The sequence below is a fragment of the Mastigoproctus giganteus genome, chromosome 12, assembly GCF_048544385.1.
Source record: "Mastigoproctus giganteus isolate SK-2022 chromosome 12, ASM4854438v1, whole genome shotgun sequence".
Classification (NCBI taxonomy): Eukaryota; Metazoa; Arthropoda; class Arachnida; order Uropygi; family Thelyphonidae; genus Mastigoproctus; species Mastigoproctus giganteus.
In genome coordinates this window covers 164,382,626-164,404,280 of record NC_143586.1, presented here as the reverse complement: position 1 = coordinate 164,404,280, position 21,655 = coordinate 164,382,626, and the positions used below count along the sequence as shown (strand labels likewise).

The 21,655-nt window shown below is 37.9% G+C and overlaps 1 protein-coding gene across 2 annotated transcripts in view; it reads right to left on the bottom strand.

The window, feature by feature from the left end:
* The window catches only part of LOC150077567 (F-box only protein 30-like), an 87,018-nt gene extending 66,276 nt beyond the window's left edge, over window positions 1–20,742 (bottom strand). For both annotated transcript variants that reach the window (XM_090386128.1, XM_090386129.1), the window contains exons 1-2: window positions 20,702–20,742; window positions 5,408–5,590 (exon numbers count right to left, since the gene is read on the bottom strand). The gene's annotated coding sequence lies outside the window, so the exon portion shown is untranslated. The remainder of the gene's footprint in view (window positions 1–5,407; window positions 5,591–20,701) is intronic.
* Between the last annotated feature and the right edge of the window lie 913 nt (window positions 20,743–21,655).

Genomic DNA, 21,655 nt, shown 5'->3' with positions numbered 1-21,655 from the left:
GAGAATGGTAGAGACAATAGATGAATTTGACAGAATGAGGTAGAGAGATTTTAAGCCAGAGAAGATTCCAAATTACCAAGTCTCTGACAGAGAATGTCGGAACGGACATATGCACAAATACCACCTTTGAGGCAAAAGGAATCATACAGTAAATAATTTGGACAACTGAGATGAGCAGTAGTTGAATCAACTGATAACTGAGATTCTGCCAGAAAAAGCACATGGCACTTGGCATACTTCAAGTGGAAAGTGTTTTGGGAGGTTTAGATCTTTCTGCAGATAAGCTTACTCTATTAGTTTGACAATTCATGGTGTATTCAATAGTAAGAAAAAGTTGGGGGGGGGGGGAGACTTCACACATACTGTGTGAAGTAATGAAATTTTTGGATATGGTGTACACATGGTAAGAATATACCCAGAGCCTTTACATAACGTAGCCTCAACAATGCTCCCCAGCATACACACTACTCAGACTCGCTCCAGTCACTATCTGGCAGAGTTGAGGTAGCAAGATTATATACTAGCTGATCCAGAAGCCTCCTAAAAAGTTACCAATATGTTCAGTCTGGTATACTAACTAGCAGCCGGCCTGCGAACACCATTTTAGAGCTGTTAGGGCATATGGTTTAGGGCAACTTGAATATAGGGCTTAGGGTATTAGGGCATATGGCTTAGGGCAAGTGAGGTAATGCCCTTAAAAAGTCGCAGTGAAATAGTAGACTTTTAATTATGATAAATAAGTAACTCAAAAGGTACTGATCACTTGTTCGGCAAATATCTTTTTGTGTTTAGCTAAGGAATTTTCCATTTTGATAGGCATAATAGTAATTTAACACTGCAATCATAACAGTATAGCATAACGTATATCTTAAACTTGATAGCATAAAGTATAATATAAAACTAGACAGTGCAAAATGTATCACTGCATTTAGGAATCTATTAACTTAGTGTAGTATTGTCAATTCATCAATTAAACTACATTTAAACTGAAATCTTGCCCCAGATAAGAGCAGCAAAGCAATGGACACAAAGTAGCAGGAGAGCTATGGCTTGAGGGAGAAACCAAAGGGGGCAATTCTCCAATATATCACAGCCTAACAAAATGTGCAACTTGTGAAATGCTTGCAAACCTTTCTGGAACAGGACATGATCCACTCAAGACAGATGTCTGTCTGTGCTAGATGCAGAGTGTGTGAAGAAATTAGGTGCAAACTCAGCTTTCTGGGAAATTTAGGAGAGTTTAAAGAAAAGGGTAGATACCCTCAAAAGAATTAAAATGGGGGGTGTATCAAGTGCTCAGCTGCCGAGCTCAGCACAAAGGTCACACGTACTTCGAGCAATACAATGACAATCTCAAAGAGAGAATGTGCTGGTCCCAAAGGAGGTGGTGATTGTCAGTGAAATATGTTGCACAAGAAGGATAGATGGAACAGAACCTGAGCATGTCTGCCAGGGGCAATAAGTAGATGACATTGTAGGGCATATATGTTTTAATGGCACAAAAAGTGATACTGTTCTACACGTTGGCACTAATGATATAAGAGTAGGAGACCTGGTGACTTGCTTAACAAGTACAAAGCAATGTCGGGAAAAAGATGCAAGTTGGTTTTGAATTTGAAAGTGTCTGCAATTCTGCACAGACACAATAAAGAGTACATGTTGAGAGCTTCGTCAATCAATTTGGCCCTGGAGAGAATGTGCAAGGCTCATGGGATAGAATTTTTCCCAGCTTGGTCTGTGCTTGTTAACAGGAGAGATTGTTTTTACAGGGAGGGGATACACTTCAATAGAAGGGGTGCAAGAATATTTGCTGATGCTAGTGAGGCAGTGATAGATGGGTTGGAAAACTGCTAGCTTGGGGAGATACACAGACTAAGAGCTTAACTAGAGCCGTAGGCAGAGGTGAAAGTGGAAAACAATGTGTACAAGATTTCAGGCCCTGCTGTGGATCATCATGGAACAAAAAAATACATGGGCTGGGCTAGGGTAACTAAAAGTAAGAACATGTGCATGAATATTTGCATGTACACTAATGCTATGAGCATTGTAAATAAATATGATGAATTTGAAGTACTGATTAAGTCATTAAATGCAGACATTGTAAGAACAGCAGAAACATTGTAACACCCAGGCATAAGTGATGCTGAATTTCAGTATGAGGAGTACAATATGCCCTGTCTGTCCTTCCTGTATACGTTGTATGGGGAGTAGACAAGACTGCAGCAATAATTCAGACACAGCATGGGTTTGTTAAGGGAAAGTCTTGTCTGACAAATTTGATTGGTTATTATGATGTGGTCACAAAGGAACTGGATGCAAAAAATAATTTTGATATCATATACTTGGATTTCAGGAAAGCTTTTGACACTGTTGCGCATGGAAGACTACTGTACAAATTGGAGCAGAATGGTATTAAGGGTAAGTTGCTACAATGGATAAAAGGATGGTTAAGTGGGAGAAGACAGAGGGTGGTAATCAATGGGTGCTGCTCTTCGTGGACTAATGTTATTAGTGGAGTCCCACAGGGTTCGGTGTTGGGTCCACTGTTGTTTTGTATATTTATCAATGATATTGATGAAGGTATATCAGGCTTAATGTCGAAGTTTGCAGATGACACGAAGGTTGGCAGGGTTGTTAATGACAGTAATGGCAGTGTGCTACTGCAACAGGATCTAGATAATTTGGGCAGATGGGCTAAGAAATGGCAACTGAAGTTTAACCTTGACAAATGCAAAGTACTGCATATGGGTAGAAGTAACCCCAGAGAAACGTACCAACTGTGTGGTACTACACTTAAGGTGGTAGAAAATGAAAAAGACCTGGGAGTAATTGTGCAGTCAGATATGAAGTTTTCTGAGCAATGTAGACAGGCTGCTAGGGCAGGTCATGGGGTTTTGTCAATGATATATAGGAATTTTGCTAGCAGGGAAAAGGAGGTGATTGTCCCTCTGTATAAGGCAATGGTCAGGTCACGCCTTGAGTACTGCGTACAGGTCTGGAGGCCTCATTTTAGGAAGGATGTAGATTTGCTTGAGTGTGTACAGAGAAGAGCAACACGATTGGTGAGGGGAATGAAGGGATCCTCTTACCAAGAGAGGCTTAAGTTCTGCAAATTGCAGTGGCTGGAGACTAGGCACCTGCGCGGTGATCTGATTGAGGTCTATAAGGCCTTGAATGGGTTGAGCACGCTGAATTCTGATGGGATCCTCCCACTTGTTCAGAATACGAACCTACGGGGACATAAGTTCAAATTAAGAAAGGATAGATGTAGAATAGATGTGCGGAAATTTGCCTTTAGCCAGCGGGTGGTTAATTGCTGGAACAAACTTCCATCTGTCATTGTGGAAGTTGATAGGTTAAATAAATTTAAGGAGGAACTGGACAGGCAATTGGAGGGTATGGTGTGATTTTTTTTTTTTTTTTTGGCTGATGCTGCATAAGCTCCTACACTTGCTTTCTTGCATCAGGTGCCACTACTACTACTACTAGTACAATGTATACAGGGACAGACAGGACAGGAGAGGGGTTATGCACATAGTTAAGAAGTTGACATGTTGACGAGTGCAATGTTGAGTCAGTTTGGTGGGATATAAGCTCTAGGAAAGCAAAATTGAGCGTAGGAGTGTCTATGACAAAGAAAAACGGCAAAGACTTCTATGTCTTTGCTGTTTTCTAAGTAGAAGGAAGGGTTTGAATCACATTGGGCAACTTGATGCCTATGGGTTTACTGTTAACGACCGTGCTCAGGTTGCAGACAAATTCAATAAGTATTTTGCATCTATATTCTCACACATGAGGAACTGTTTATGGGAGGGGATGTCAAGAGTTTATCAAACTCTAACAAGGAGCTATATGACTTTGTGCTGACTGGGCGAGATAGGTGGGTAAAGTGCCCGCCCGGCAACCCAAAAGGTCGTGGGTTTGAATCCCGCCAAGGGCTTGGATCACAGTAAAATGCAAAAACTTTGAGAGGTGCATTATGGCCACAGAAGCCAATGCACCAACAACTAACAAAAAAAAAAAAAAAAAAATATATATATATATATATGACTTTGTGATAACTGAAAGGAAAATTGTTGAAGATGGACATAAGGGCACCTTGGGTGAATGGAATCCATTCAATTATATTAAGGAAAGCAGTAAAGGAGGTAAGCAAACCCTTAGCCATAATTATGAGAGCATTCTTGGATTTGGGGGAGGTCCCTAAGAACTGGATATGTGCAAATGTATCCCCAGTACATAAAGGATGATCATCAAAAAAAAAACCTGTTTACTTAATGTCTGTTCCAGGGAAAATAATGGAATCACTGGTTAAAGAAGTAATGCAGAACCATCTGGACAGGTACAAAATTATACTGCAATCACAGCATGGATTTGTTAAGGGGCAAACTTGTCTAGCTGATATGATAGGTTAATATGATGCAGTGACCAAGGAACTGGATGCAAAATATAATTTGGACATCGTATACTTGGATTTCAAGAAGGCTTTTGATACTGTTGCACAAAAAAAGACTACTGTACATATTAGAGTAGTGGTATTAAAGGCAAGTTAGTGCTATGGATTGGATGGGTAAGTGGAAGAAGATGGGTAAGTGACAGAGAGAAGTTATCAATGGGCATTGCTCTTCATGGACTAATGTTATTAGTGGCATTCCCCAGGGTTCTGTGCTAGGCCATTGTTGTTTTCAATATTTATCAATGATACTGATGGAGGTAAATCAGGCTTAATGTCTAAGTTTGCAGATGATAAAAAGGTTGGCAGGGTGGTTAACGACAGTCATCAGGATGAACTACTGCAACAAGATCTAGGAAAATTGTGTCAATGGGCTGAGAAATGGCAGTTGATGTTTAGCATTGACAAAAGCAAGGTACTGTATATGGGTAGGAGTAACCCCAGACACCACCATCAGGTGCCTAATCTTGCTGTAGAGCTTAGATTTCACTGGCTAAACACAAACTGCTGACAAAAATACAGATGTTCACATTGTATCTGCCAGATACCATACAAGAATCTGGGTTTCAATCTAGGTATCAGTGACTTTGAAAATTCTAAAAAAATTCAACAAAAACTTCATTATTATTATTATTATTGGTTTCTCTTGTTTATTTTCATTGATATTTTCAGTTGGGTTTAACAAATTATAATTAAGAAATCACCATTTCAGTTCAGTAAAAAAAGCTAAAAATTAATTTTTTATAATTAAAACAAAAAGGGGAAATCACACAAACCATGCAAGTGTCCTTGTTAAAACTGACATTCCTTGGATTTTTAAGGGACAGGTAAAAATCTCAGACATGGCTGGAAAAAATCCAGGTGCATGGTAATCAGAGCAAAGAATAATAAAAGAAAAATAAAAAATAAAAATAAAATAATAATAATGTAATTTTACTCAATGTATTTACTTACAGAACAAAAACAGCAACGAAGCATAGCATTCTCTGCTATTCACTCACTGTCACTAAAATATTGCCATTTCAATGTTACTATTTCCAGTGTCTCAATACTTCACACTATCTTCACTGCCATTTAAGAGATTAATAATCATGAGATGAGGCAAGCTTCATATTATAAAGATTAGGATATTTTTTTCTAGAAGAAAAAAAAAGTGCAACTCATATATTCCATAAAATATAGCACAGCTAACTGCTTTCTCAATATCTCATTTAATATTGAGAAAGCATCTTATTTCGTGCTGATCACGAAAAGTTACGAAATATAATTTGTGGTATTTGAAGATAAAATTTTAATGAAGTACATTACGACATAGGTTTCCTAACTAATCAAACTTTGTATTCTTTAAATAATATACACTGGCCTACTATTAATATCTGGACACCAGCATATACAAGGTGCTACCCAAATGTTCCCAAAATTTGAATGTTGCATAGGAACTACGTCTAGTATGGACTTGTGGAGCTAAGTAACACTGCATGCATCCTTTGTTAATCAGTGTGCCATGTCCCATTGGGCTAGATAAAGTAACTGAATATTTATGCTCAGTTCTTTGGTGGTGTGTTTTGCATAGTTTGCAATTGTTGCGATGGCTGATGTGAGAGAGCAATGTGCTTGCATCAAGTTTTGTTTCCTTCTTAACAATACAGCAGCAGAAACCCATAATAAGTCGAAACAAGCTTTTGGTGAAAAAGCTTTAGGCCAGATGCAGACCTACTACTGGTTTAATCGTTTTAAAAACAGTCGAATGTCGGTTGATGACGACGATTGCTCTGGGTGTCTATCATCTAGCACCACCCCGGAAGATATTGCAAAAGTTCAGGCGGCAATCCATGAAGACTGCAGGCCTATCATACGGCAGCATGTCAGCAGATTTTGTCAGACGAGTGGAACATGAGAAGGATTGCGGCCAAGTTCTTGCCATGGTTTCTGAGTGAAGACCAAAACCAAGCAATAATCATCCCAGTGGAAGAGACCATCTTCGCCCTGACCAAAGAAAGCCTGACAAGTGAGGAGCAATGTGAAGTCCATGCTGATCTGTATTTTGTACACTGACAAGATTATCCATAAGGAATTCATCCCTCCTGGCCAGACCATCAACAAAAAGTTCTACTGCGATGTCCTGAGGCGGTTAAGGGGAACCATCAGGAGGAAATGTCCAGAGAAGTGACGCACACAAAGAACTGGGTCCATCATAATGACAACTTGCCAACCCACACATCTCTCGCTGTGGAGCAGTTTTTGGCATCCAACAACATGACAATCATCCCCATCCACTTATTTTCCAGACTTAGCCCCCAGCAACTTCTTCCTCATCCCAAGAATGAAAATCAAAATGACGGGTAGAAGATTTGACAGCATAGAGGATATCCAAACTGAATCACAGGTGGAGCTAAACACTATGACAAAGGACTTTCATGACATATTCAAATCATGGGAGAAGCACTGGGATCAGTGTTTACGCTCTCAAGGGGACTACTTTGAAGTTGAGGGTGGTGAAAAGACCCAGGGTGAGCCTAATTTATTTTATAAATACATTTTGGGAACTTTTGGGTAGCACTTCGTATACATATATATAATTACTACTGTAAGAGTATAATTGTTACTATATGGGTATAAAGAAAAGAGGGGAAACTAATAATAGAATAATTAAAAAAAAAAAAAACATGTAAATAATAACAGTTGCATTCAGCTTTCAAAGTAGCAACCAGTTCAACAGGGTTTTTTTTTTTTTTTTTTTAACTTGGGGTAATCTCTCCTAACAATGTACCTAGCAATCCAACTCATCTCAGAGGTTCTCTATAGAATGAAATCAGCACTCTAGGTTGGCTAATTCAACTTTTTAATGCTGACATCTTTAAAACAGTCTGTCCTAACATTAAAGTATGACATGGGGTATTGTCCTGCTGATACCGGTACCTGACATGCTGCTACAGTGTAGGTAATGCATCATTGTACAGGACATAAAGATTCAGAACCTCAGCATCCATGATTTTATCTAAAACAGCCAATAGTCCCAGGCCAAGTTTCATTGTTGGGATGATACGTATCTCGGCATCCATCACACCCACACATCATCAGATTGAAAAGATCACGTACAGTGATTCATCATCACTCAAAAACAGCTTTCCACTGATATGTGGTCCAAGAACGGTGATCCTTATTCTGATAGGAGTTGGTGAGTAGTGGCTTGTGGATGGCTGCACGTGACAGTTGGTAACCCAGATCATGCAACATCCTGCACACTGTATTGGTTTGACATGTGTCCTAATCACCTTGCTGAGTGCCCATGCCTGCTGCAACACATTCCAAGCAGACAATTCTTTGCACGGGTCTTCTGTCACATTCCATCAGCTTCTGAGGTTTCCAGGTCTTTTTGACATAATACCAACCAATTAATTATATGACATGCCCTATTACCATTCTGCACTGTTAATCGCAGCATCTTACATTAACATCTTACATTAACAATTATACTTATCTACCCAAAGACCTAAAAGCATATTTATAGTTGGGTCTGGCACGTAGTGCTTGGGTAGGATGTGACCCAACCATCAACAGAGAAGTGTTCAGATATTATGGTAGGGCAGTGTAGGCAATTCCGACTTAGTACAACCCCAGCCAAAACGAACTCATTATAGTGTTATTTATATTTCAAAAAATTAAAAATGCAAAATTTTTTATGAAGAAAAATTTGCAGGGAGCCATAGATACAAGTATCAGATGAGAGTAATCCTACTGTGGCTAAGCATGTATACTTGTTTTGCATTTCAGGACAGTATGAAAGACAACCTCACACTATCCTCCATGTCAAGTATATGTGGCAGAAGGTTGTCTCTCATACCGTCCTGAAATAACTGTATATATACACAGTTCCACTACTAAATTTAGCATTAATGGACAGAATAGGCAAAGCATGTGGGGCTGGTGAATAACATTTCCATATCATGAAGGCAATCTGTAACATTGAAGAGGCTAGATGAAGTCTCTCTCCTTATAAAGGCTATCTTGTAGTGACCATTAGCATTAGCATTAGCATTAGCAGAGGCATATGATGCAAGAAAGCAAGCTTACTCAGCATCAGCCAAAAAAAAAAAAAAAAACCATACTCAGAAGTCATACAGAATTCCATTCTGAGAATGAGTTACTCAATACAATTCAAGATATCACCCATATGGCAATAGCAGGGATTGAGTAAGTCAGTTTGGATGACACAGAGGAGTTGCAAAACTCCTGGTGAGTAGCTTACCAATGATTAACTGCAGGAATAAATCTCCGTGTTGCTTTTGAGAAAGCACAAGAGTCTGAACCTACTCCCACAGGCATTTTTCTCCAGCAACTAAATGAAATAACCCATAATAAAATACTTACACTTGCTTGTCCATTCCACAAGTGCGTAGAGTTGCTTGTCATCTGGTGTGTAGAATGCTCAATCCCCATAACTCTAATTTTACCTTTGCTTCCAACTAACTCATACCATAAAGAGCCCACCACCATAAGTTCTCAAACCACTGTAAGTTCAGATTCTGAGAAAGTCTTTGTCACACTCAGGCTGCTTTTAATAAGAAGCATGACCCTCCCCATCCCTTCTATTCTTGCCTATCCTTCCTAAATACATTATACATCGATTGGTCCAGTTGATATCGATGGTTCGACTGTTGATGATCCTGCTCAGATAGCAAACAAACTGAATGAGTATTTTGCATCTACATTCACACATGAGGAGTTAAGGTTTGAAAATGCCAGAAGGTTATCAAATTGTAGCAGGGTGCTTAATGATTTTGTAATAACTGAGAGCAAAGTGGAGGAGAAATTGTTGAAGTTAAACATAAGAAAGACACCTGGGGTGGATGGGATCTATCCAGTTATATTAAAAGAAGCGGGAAAGGAAGTAAGCAAACCCTTAGCCATAATTATGAAATCATCCTTGGACTCAGGGGAGGTCCCCACGAACTGTGCAAATATATCCCCAATTCACAAAGGGGGATCGAAGGGTGACACGAGTAATTACAGACCATTAGTTTAACTTCTGTTCCAGGTAAAATAATGGAGTCACTGGTTAAAGATGCATTGCAGGATCATCTAGACAAGACTGCAGCAATAATTCAGACACAGCATGGGTTTGTTAAGGGAAAGTCTTGTCTAACAAATTTGATTGGTTATTATGATGTGGTTACAAAGGAACTGGATGCAGAAAATAATTTTGATATCATATACTTGGATTTTAGGAAAGCTTTTGACACTTGCACATGGAAGACTACTTTATAAATTGGAGCAGAATGGTATTAAGAGTAAATTGCTATAATGGATAAAAGGATGGTTGAGTGGGAGAAGACAGAATGTGGTAATCTATGGGTGCTGCTTTTTGTGGACTAATGTTATTAGTGGGGTCCCACAGGGTTCGGTGTTGAGTCCACTGTTGTTTTGTATATTTATCAATGATATTGATGAAGGTATATCAGGCTTAGTATCAAAGTTTGCAGATGATACAAAGGTTGGCAGGGTTGTTAATGACAGTATTGGCAGTGTGCTACTGAAACAGGATCTAGAAAATTTGGTCAGATGGGCTGAGAAGTGGCAACTGAAGTTTAACCTTGACAAATACAAAGTACTGTTGTGGGTAGAAGTAACCCCAGAGAAACGTACCAACTGTGTGGTACTACACTTAAGGTGATAGAAAATGAAAAAGATCTGAGAGTAATTGTGCAGTCAGATAAGAAGTTTTCTGAGAAATGCAAACAGGCTGCCAGGGCAGGTCATGGGGTTTTGTCAATGATATATAAGAATTTTGCTAGCAGGGAAAAGGAGGCGATTGTCCCTCTGTATAAGGCAATGGTCAGGCATGCCTTAAGTATGGCATACAAATCTGGAGGCCTCATTTTAGGAAGGATGTAGATTTGCTTGAGCATGTACAGAGAAGGGCAACAAGATTGGTGAGGGGAATGAAGGGATCCTCTTACCAAGAGAGGCTTAAGTTCTGCAAATTGCAATGGCTGGAGACTAGGCACCTGTGCGGTGATCTGATTGAGGTGTATAAGGTCTTGAATAGGTTGAGCATGCTGAATTCTGATGGGATTCTTCCACTTGTTCATATTACAAACCTAAGGGGACATAAATTCAAATTAAGGAAAGACAGATGTAGAATAGATGTACAGAATTTTGCCTTTAGCCAGCAGGTGGTTATTAATTGCTGGAACAAACTTCCATCTGTTGTGGAAGTTGATAGGTTAAATAAATTTAAGGAGGAACTGGACAAACATTTAGAGGAAATGGTTGTGTGAATTTTTTTTTTTTTTTTTGGCTGATGCTGCATAAGCTCATACACTTCTTTCTTGCATCACATGTCACTACTACTACTACTACATACCACAGTGAAACTAATCATCCTCTATTTCTGGGTGACACCCCATTTCTGTTAGTTCTAAACAAGGAGATCAAATTAAGTCATTTTATTGACAACAATCCTGATATTACTACACTGACACACCCCTGAAGTCATTTAATATTTAATATATATATTATAAAAATAAAAAAACAAAATGCTTTAAAGTCAGTTTTACCACATACAAATCAAAAATAGTAGCTAATTCTATAACATAATAATCATACTGATAGTATAAGATAGCAAAGATTCATATGCACTAAAACTAAGTATAATATTTACAGCAGATTACATTACAAGTAATCTGCTGTAAATATTATAGAACTTTACCAAATAATATAGCTACTATCACATTTATATTATATAATACATACACATATTACAACCTAAGAAAAAATTTTCTAAGGAGAAAGATAAATTGAGTAAATTACTATTGCAATTAACAGCATTCATGTCTTCAGAAATAAAAATCTTTTATCAGAAAAATACGGGTTTTCTTTTTGTTTATATAAATATGTGACAACTTACCAATGAACAGTATCTTGGAAAATGACATTGACTGAAAGTCTTCATCCACAGTATTTATATTTAAAGACTAGCAGATACACTGCCAAATATTCTGATGACATATTCAGGCTTCTTTCCTTAGAAGCTAAATATATAACTTAGCCAGCTGTTATGACATACTTTTTTAGAGCATGAAGATATGACCTCAAGTAAATCTAGTGAACCAATAAATTGTGCTAAAAGTGTCTTCAAAACATATTTCATCCATATATATATATATATATATATATATATATAAAAAACTACATTTCATTTTTAAATTATATAAAATATTTCAACAGTAAAATGATTTTTAAATTACAGAATAAATTATTTCACTCATTCAAAATACCAATTACTTGTATACACAAAAGGGAAAGTTTGCTTTTGAATATTTTTAATTTGTTTAAAATAATATTCAATAAAGATTATATTTAAATCAGCATTCTTATTCATAAGGCACAACCGTAAAAAACTATTCATTTTACTTATCATAAAGAAATCCAAAAAAAAAAAAATTTTTTTTTTAAATCCTTTTTATCATCTCAATGTACAATAAAAAATTATTCATCTCAGAATAACTCAAAAGTTTAATAGCTTTTGCTAACAAAAATGATTTCATCAATAAAAAAACATCTGTCAAATTGTGTTTTAAAAAGAATGCAATTAATCTGCAATTCCTTTATACTACATTTTAAAAAGTATTTGGCCACAGTTCCAATTTAAATGAAACAGGTCTGACCAACCACACGCAAAGTAGAAACAGCTATAAAGGTGTCTGCACTTAAGAAACAACCAGTATATGTTGGAGTGCAAGGCTTATGAAATTTCAAGAATGTCTGACTGTCACATGCCATATATCAGTCATTTATCTTTGCATTATATTCTATATGAAAGTATTCACACACGCCGAAAGTTGCAAAAGACACTTTTAATACAAAAACCTAATATACAGAAACCTAATAAACCTAAAATACTTTCTACCAATTTCTACCATCCAGTAGATGCCAGCCAGAATTTGCTTAAATTCCTCCTACTATGCTTAGGTTCTTCCAAACTTAAGCAGGGGGAATTTAAAAACCATGCTGGCCATAGTCTAATCCAGCACTCCAATTTGTTTCACAGGTACTCAGTGCTTTTTTAGGTCTGTGCTCTTAGCCAGTCAGTTCAACTTTTTAATGTTGCTGTTCCCAAACTAGTCCTATATGAACCCTTGCTGAATAGACTTCATGATTTCAAACACTTCCACCAATGGACCAAGTCCAATCCAGCTGAAACAGCCCCAGGCTTCATGGCCACATCCACTAAACTTCCTGCTTAGAGACAATATACTCTAACAGGAAGCACTCTGCAAACAATCTCTACACTCAACCAGATCTATCCCAATAAAACATTGTTAAGTGATATTCATCTTTTCATACATCTCTACTTTTCAGATTTGTGAACACTGGGAATGACCCCACTTGGCATTGTTTTGCATTGGTGACCATAATATCAGGAGTATGAACAGCTGTGCTACACTTTTTCTGTGGCCTCTTGGGACTGTGCCATGAATGCATGAAATATTAACTACATTCTTACACAAGCCAAGCTAAAACATACAGAGCTCTTGATTTAGAGGCAGCCAATTTCTGCTAGGAGGTGCAAAAATGAAATAAATTTTTAGTGTGGAGTTGTAGTTTGAAGTGTTTGCAACAGGAACGAAATGGTCATATGGTCCACTGAAAGAATTTCATGACTTTGTAAGGCCTTCCAAAACCTTTTAATTGAAGTACTATTCACTGTTTTCACACCTTTCAGTAACACACACACACACACACACACACACACACACACACACACACACACACACACACACACCACAATAAATTTTGGGTTGGGGAATATTCAGACATGTCAGTCATATCAACATAAAGGTTTAATGATGTAGCATCAAATTTCCATCCCACATTCAAATTCTAATTTCCAATCCATAACTAAAATGGAAGCATGGATAGTCAAGCTACAACAGCTGTTCAATATAGAATGATCACAATTTTTTTTTTTTTTCGCTTATCATCTATATTTTGATGATCTCCTTATCAAAGTAGTCCCCATTTTATGGAATGCATTTACTCCAACGTTTCTGCCATTCTTCAAAAACATGCTTTAAGCCATTTTTGAGAATCACCTCCAATGTCTGTACAGCTGACAACCAGAAACATTTTCCTCACGGCTCCATCTTTAACTCTGGAAATAAAATTGCAGGGTACAAGGTCAGGGCTGTAGAAAGAAGAGGAACACACATTTGGCACTTACTCAATAATAGCATGAGGTCTTGCATTGCAGTAATGCAGCATCCCCACTAACCTGCATGAAGTTATGGTCATTTGTGACAAAAGTGATCACACAATGTGTGCAGTACAGTTCTATAGTAATGTCCCATAAAAGTCGTACAACGTGGCAAAACATGCTGATAAACCATTCCTTGAATGTCAAAAAAGAGATAACTATAACCTTTCCAGCAGAAGCTACAACTTTTGCTTTTTTTGATGTTGGCAATGACATAGACATCCAAACAGAGCGTTGTTGATTACTCTCTGGTTCAAAAAGTTGAAGCCACGTCTCACCAACCATTATCACCTTACACAAAACCTCACTATCTTTAGTAACCATCCATTGTAGCTCCTGACAAACTCCAAGAGAAGTTGTTGTTGATCAGATGTGAGTAGGCTTGAAACCTGGCCTGCACAAACATGTGTCATATGCAAATTGTCATGGAAAATAATGTGCATGCTTCCTACTGATATTCTCAACAACTCTGCCAGTTGCCTTACTATTACACAATGATCTCTCATGATTACAGAAGCAGTTTATGGTTTCTGTGATGACAGCAATGGTTCGTGTTCCAGGACCACCAATTTTTGTGATTGAATCACGTCCATCCTTCAACATTCTAAACCATCTGCGAGCTATACTATATGGAAGCACAGATTCACCATAAGCCTCTTAAGATTTCATGATTTAGCTGATATTTCCTTGAGATGGAAACAAAATTTAAAAGCAATATGCCATTCCTCATGTGTCACTTCCATTGTTACATAGGCAGAACTAAACAGGCATGAATGCGACCAACCGCCAAAATCACACCATGCATGACTCAACTGCACAATTGCTATGTTATGCAGCTTGGTTTGATCTTAAATTCCACAGCTCAGCTAGAAATAGAAAGTAGTATGGTTGTTCATGACAAAGTATAATCAGTCTTTATTGAACAGCCCTCATAATAGAAAACACTTATCTGTGAAAAGATCTCAATCGACTAAATGCTTTCTTGTTCATTTCCCAAAATATAGGTGGCCTCAGTTACAATCTCAATCATGTCCATTTCCACTTACAGTCTGCTGAGCCCACTTTTTGAGAGAATCCCCCCCCCCCAATTATCAATCAATTCAACCAATGGTCATCTGAGTTGTCCTATTTATTCACTGTAAGATTCCTTTCACCTCAAAGGTGGTACTTGTGCATATATCCATTCTGATATTCCCTACCACAGACTTAGTAATCTGAAATCTCTTTTCGATCTTCTCTGGCTTAAAATCTTTCTACCTCATTCTATCAAATTCCTCTGTTGTCTCTGCCATTCTCCCAACTCCACTAATCACTTGGAGCTCTGACTTCCTCTCTTTGCAACTTGACTTTCTTCAGTCCAACTTTCTTAACAGTGAGGTAATTTTACTTGGTGATTTTAATGTTCACAACTCCAGCTGGCTACTTGTTTTTCTGGACACACAGACCAAGCTAGTTGAGATGCTATGACAGTTGCATTCATTTGCAAATCTCCAGTCCATGGGGACTTAGTGGAAGTCCTCACTGACTGGAGATGTGCAAATGTATCCCCAGTTCACAAAGGTGGGGGGGGGGATCTAAGGATGACAAAAGTAATTACAGACCAGTTTAACTTCTGTTCTGGGGGAAAAAATGGAGTCACTGATTAAAGATGCATTGCAGGATCAATCTGGACAAGACTGCAGCAATAATTCAGACAGCATGGGTTTGTTAAGGGAAAGTCTTTGTCTGACAAATTTCATTGGATACTATGATGTGGTTACAAAGGAACTAGATGCAGAAAAGAATTTTGATATTATATACTTGGATTTCAGGAAAGTTTGACACTATTGTGCATGGAAAATTACTGTACAAATTGGAGCAGTATGGTATTAAGGTTAAGTTGCTACAATGGATAAAAGGGTGGTTGAGTGTAAGAAGACAGAGTGGTAATCAATGAACGCTGCTCTTCGTGGACTTATGTTATTAGTGGAGTCCCACAGGGTTCGGTGTTGGGCTGACTGTTCTTTTGTATATTTATCAATGATTTTGATGAAAGTCTATCAGGCTTAATTTCCAAGTTTTCAGATGATACTAAGGTTGGCAGGGTTGTTAATGATACTAATGGCAGTGTGCTACTGCAACATGATCTAGAAAAGTTGGGTAGACGGGCTGAGAAGTAGTGGTAGTGGCATGTGATGCAAGAAAGCAAGTGTATGAGCTTATGCAGCATCAGCCAAAAAAAAAAAAATTACAAAACAATAATCCCCTCTAAATGTTTGTCCAGTTCCTCCTTAAATTTATTTAACCTATCAACTTCCACAACGGCAGATGGAAATTTGTTCCAGCAATTAACCACCCGCTGGCTAAAGGCAAATTTCCACACATCTATTCTACATCTGTTCGTTCGTTTGTTATTTGGTTTTTAGGAGCATTAGCAACTAAGGCCATATTGCTCCAGGATACGAGGTGGTCATTCCCTGACCTTTCCGCATCCTCTGTATTTGGTGGTGACGGGCTCGAACCCTGGTCTAATCAAGAAGCGTGAGCTACACACTGCTGCTCCTTCCCACCTGGCTACAGAGGCGCCTATTCTACATCTATCCTTCCTCAATTTCAATTTAGCCCTCTTAGGTTCGTACAAGTGGAAGAATCCCATCAGAATTCAGCGTGCTCAACCCATTCAAGGCCTTATACACCTCAATCAGATCACCTCGCACGTGCCTAGTCTCCAGCTGCTGCAATTTGCAAAACTTAAGCCTCTCCTGGTAAGAGTATCCCTTCATTCCCCTCACCAATCTCGTTGCCCTTCTCTGTACACACTCCAGCAAATCTACATCCTTCCTAAAATGAGACCCCCAAACCTGCAAGCAGAACTAAAGGCATGGCCTGACCATTGCCTTATACAGAGGGAACAATCACCTCCTTTTCCCTGCTAGCAAAATTCCTGTATATTATTGACAACACCCCATGACCTGCCCTGGCTGCCTGTCTGCATTGCTCAGAAAACTTCATATCTGACTGCACAAGTACTCCCAGGTCTTTTTCATTTTCTACCACCTTAAGTGTAGTACCACACAGTTGGTACGTTTCTCTGGGGTTACTTCTACCCATATGCAGTACTTTGCATTTGTCACGTTAAAACTTCAGTTGCCACTTCTCAGCCCATCTGCCCAAAATTTCTAGATCGATTTGCAGTAAAACACTGCCATTACTGCCATTAACAACCCTGCCAACCTTTGTATCATCTGCAAACTTCGATACTAAGCCTGATATATCTTCATCAATATCATTGATAAATATACAAAACAACAGTGGACCGAACCCTGTGGGACTCCACTAATAACATTAGTCCACCAAGAGCAGCTATAGACCACTGTAGGATCTATAGTACTCAACTATCTGAGAGGATCATCAACAGTTGAACCATCGAAACTTCAAATTCATCAAATTTATTTACTATACTTCTAGCATTGGTATACATGTACCTATTCTTATTATTAGTTACTCTAACATATCCCATATACCCACCTGTTTCATGATGATTGCCATCAGTCCCTAAAACCCCCAACACTCCAGGCCACTGCTTATTCTAATAAAAGTAGTGCAAGAATCACCTACACCTCTGCCTGTGGCTACTTTTAACCTTTTAGTCTGTGACAACTGAAGTTCAACATTGACAAATGCAAATTACTGCATATGGGTAGAAGAATCCCAAGGGAAACGTACCAACTGGGTGGCACTACACTTAGAGTGGTAGAAAATAAAAGAGACTTGGGAGTAATTGTGCAGTCGTATATGAAGTTTTCTGAGCAGTGCAGACAGGCTCGTGGGTTGTTGTCAATGATATAGAGGAATTTTTATGGTATGGAAAAGAAGGCAATTACCTCTTTGTATAATGCAATGGTCAGGCCTTGCCTTGAGTACTGTGTACAGGTCTGGAGGCCTCATTTTAGGAAGGATGTAGAGTTGCTTAGTTGAGTACGGAGAAGGGCTACAAGATTGGTGAGGGAGATTAGCATTCAGCATTAGTAGAGGCATACGATGCAAGAAAGCAAGTCTATGCAGCATCAGCCAAAAAAAAAAAAAAAAAAAAACCCCGCTCCCATTTCACCCCTCCATTCATTCCAAATACCTGTCCAGCTCACCCTTAAATTTATTTAGGCTATCAACTTCCACAACAAAAGATGGAAGTCTGTTCCACCAATCAACTACCCACTGACTAAAGGCAAACTTCCGCACATATATCCTATAACTGTCTTTCCTCAATTTGAATTTATGCCCTAAGTGATTATTCTGAGCAAGAGGAAGAATCCATCAGCACTGAGCATGCTCAAATCATTCAAGGCTTTATATACCTCAATCATATCACCTCGCAGGTGTTATCCTGAGAGAGAGAGAAAGAGAGAGGCATCACCAAGAAAGAGAAGCTTGATGATATCCAACTCAGGACCCTGGGTATGCCAAGCCCATACTCAACAAACCCTTGGGGTTGATTATGAACCTTATGGGGCATAAATTAAAATTCAAACAGTTGTAGAATAGATGGGGTTGATTATGAACCTTATGGGGCATAAATTAAAATTCAAACAGTTGTAGAATAGATGTGCAGAAATTGGCCTTTAGCCAGTAAGTAGTTGATTGCTGGAACAAACTTCCATCTGTCATTGCAGAAGTTGATAGCTTAAATAAATTTGAGGTGATTAGTAAGGGGAACAAAGGGTTGCTATTACCAAAAAAGGCTTAAGTTCCACAAATTGCAGTCTGGAGAAGAGGCACCTGCAAGGTGATCTGATTGAAGCGTATAAGGCCTTGAATGGACAAACTTTTAGAGGGAATGGATGTGTGAAATGTTTTTTTTTTTTTTTTTCTTTTTGGCAGATGCTACATAAGCTTGCTTTCTTGTATTATATGCTTCTACTACTACATCCTACAACATGAAAAGTTTCTGATTTACCACTTAAAAGTAACATTACTTTTTATCTGAATCAAATTACTTTAAATAGAACAACTTGAAACAGTCCCTCAGGGCTCAGTGTTGGGTCCATTATTGTTTTCTGTATTTATAAATGATATTGATGATGGTATATCAAGCTTAATGTCCAAGTTTGCAGACGATACAAAGGTTGGCAGGGTTGTCAAGGACACTAGTGACACTATGCTGCTGCAACAGGATCTGGAAAGGTTGAGCAGATGGGCTGAGAGGTGGCAAATGAAGTTTAACATTGACAAATGTAAAGTACTACACATGGGAAACAGCAACCCCAGAGCAACGTATCAACTCTGTGGTACTACACTGACAGTGGTAGAGAATGAAAGGGACTTGGGGGTGGTTGTGCGCAGGCAGATATGAAGTTCTCTGAGCAGTGCAGATGGGCTGCAAGAGTAGCTCATGGAGTATTGTCAATGATATACAGGAATTTTTCTAGCAGGGATAAGGAGGTGATTATTCCATTGTATAAGGCAATGGTCAGGCCACACCTAGAGTACTGTATACAGGTCTGGAGGCCTCATTTCAAGAAGGATGTAGAGCTGCTGGAACGAGTACAGAGAAGGGCAGCAAGATTAGTGAATGGAACACAGGGGTGCTCTTACGAAGAAAGGCTTAAGTTTCGCAAATTACAGTGTCTGGAGACTAGGCACCAGCGAGGTGATCTGATAGAGGTGTGTAAAGCCTTGAATGGTTTAAGCATGCTCAATGCTGATGGGATTCTTCCTCTAGCTCAGAAAAATCACCTGAGAGGGCATAAATTCAAATTGAGGAAAGACAGATGTAGGATAGACGTGCGGAAATTTGCCTTTAGCCAGTGGGTGGTTGGTTGGTGGAACAGACTTCTATCCCTTGTGGTGGAGGTTGATAGCCTAAATAAGTTTAAGGCTCAGCTGGACAGGTATTTTGAACGAACAGAGGGGTGAAGTGGATGTGGGTTTTTTTTTTTTTTTTTTGGCTGATGCTGCATAAGCTTGCTTTCTTGCATCAAATGCCTCTACTAATGCTAAATGCTATTTTTAAGCGTATACAAATGTAACAGCCAATGCCAAACACAATGCAACAGTAAATGCATCTATCTTTTAAAGTATAAGAAATATATAAGTATAGGAAATTTTATCTGGCAAATGTGAAATCACAATGCCTGTCTGATTATAAAAATGTATTAATCAATATTGAATTATGCCCAGTTTTAGCATTAACCAAAAAGAAAAGAAAAAAAAAAAAACGAAAAAGAGTGGCAGATTGAAATTCCATGTATAGTCAAAACGAATTATAATATGCTGTTTTTGTAATTAACATCTTTTGATATCCAACAGTTATCACTAATCAATACTATATTATTGTTTATAGTACCATTATTTTCATTAAGTTTTGGCTAGAGCTTACGCTCTTTACGATACTCACTTTGTAGTTCATGTGGTTTGAACACATCAAATTTAAAGTGAAACGAAGTGAATTCAAAATTGAAAATTCCCCAAGGAAAATTGGTGTGCACTACTCTTTTTCTCAGGGTTGTCATACATAATTAAACTGTAATATGGGTCAAGTACCAATTTAATGTACAGTTTAATTACGTATGACAACTTGAGAAAAGAGTAGTTCACCTCTTTTTTAATTTCAATTTTTAATTCACTTCGTGAGTACGTAAAAATCATAAGCTCTAGCTAAAACTTAATAATTAATTATCACTAATCATTAATGAAGTATTGCGCCTGGCCTCATTTTATATTTTCATTAGTTGACATTTTCTGAAGCTAGCTTCAAACCAAATTAATGCACTTTCAATATTATAAAATGTGAAGCAAAATGAATACTGCTGTCTTTGTACATTAAACCTATCTGCACGCACGTATTCCCTCGATCTTTTGTTTCTAAAAGCAAATGGTCACTATAGCGATCTAATCTTTTTATTTATTACCCATTATTATTGTAAATTCAAATTTATACATACATAAAAATCATGAAACCCAACCTACAATATTGGACAAGTAACTAATCAATTAGCCTTCATTCAACTCACCTGATATTCTCTCATGATCAGCTGATATTCAACTTTGCTTCTATTTAGATATATAAATAAAAAACACTCACTCCCCTGCTCGCTCTTTTTATATCACCCACTTTATCGTTTGCTAAAAATATATAAAGAGAAAAATCATAAATCGCAGTAAAAAAATGTCTTTTCTTTCTTACTTTTTATCGTGACTTTTAGGAGCACTACAAAATGTGCCACTCTCAAAATCCATTGAACTCCACTGACAACTTTCCGCATCACCCAGTGTTGCATGATGTAATGGATGAATGGATGGCGGACAAAACACAAAATAAAATAATCATAATATTTAAAAAAAGAAAAAAGTAAGAAATATGTGAATATAATAACTTATATTCACAGATTCTTACCAGTCTTTTTTTGTAAAATATAGACTTCCGAACGGTGAGATAAAAAGGGGTGGGGAGTCTGAGGCTCACCCCCGATAAATTTTAGAAAATCATGGTGTCAAATTTCCGAATTTGGTGATTTTTTAATAACCTTAAACAACAACAAACAAATAAAAAATATTATGATATTAGGGTCGGCTGTAAATATTACATCTACCCATATATTTATTTTGTCTGTAAATTGCAGGTTCTGAGGTAGATTTGCCTATTTGCTGGACGAAAAAAACCCCAGTTTCTGGGGAGAAAAATTTTGCTATCTGCGCCTGAGACAGACCTGAGACAGACTGTCTAACTCAGCCACGGAGTCAAAAAAAAAAAAAAAAAAACCACTAAAGTTCCTCGCGTCATCGACGGGATAAGTCTTAAACAGTTAGTTTTCAATAATTTTTTCCTTGAGATTTCAAGAAAAAAATTATTTTATCATTTCGGCCGTTTGTTACTTTTGCCTCCCGCGCTGAACTCGCTTCTTTATTGCAGTTTGTTTAATAAAGTCACCTTTTCCTTTACTCGATTCTCAGGTAATATCGCAATT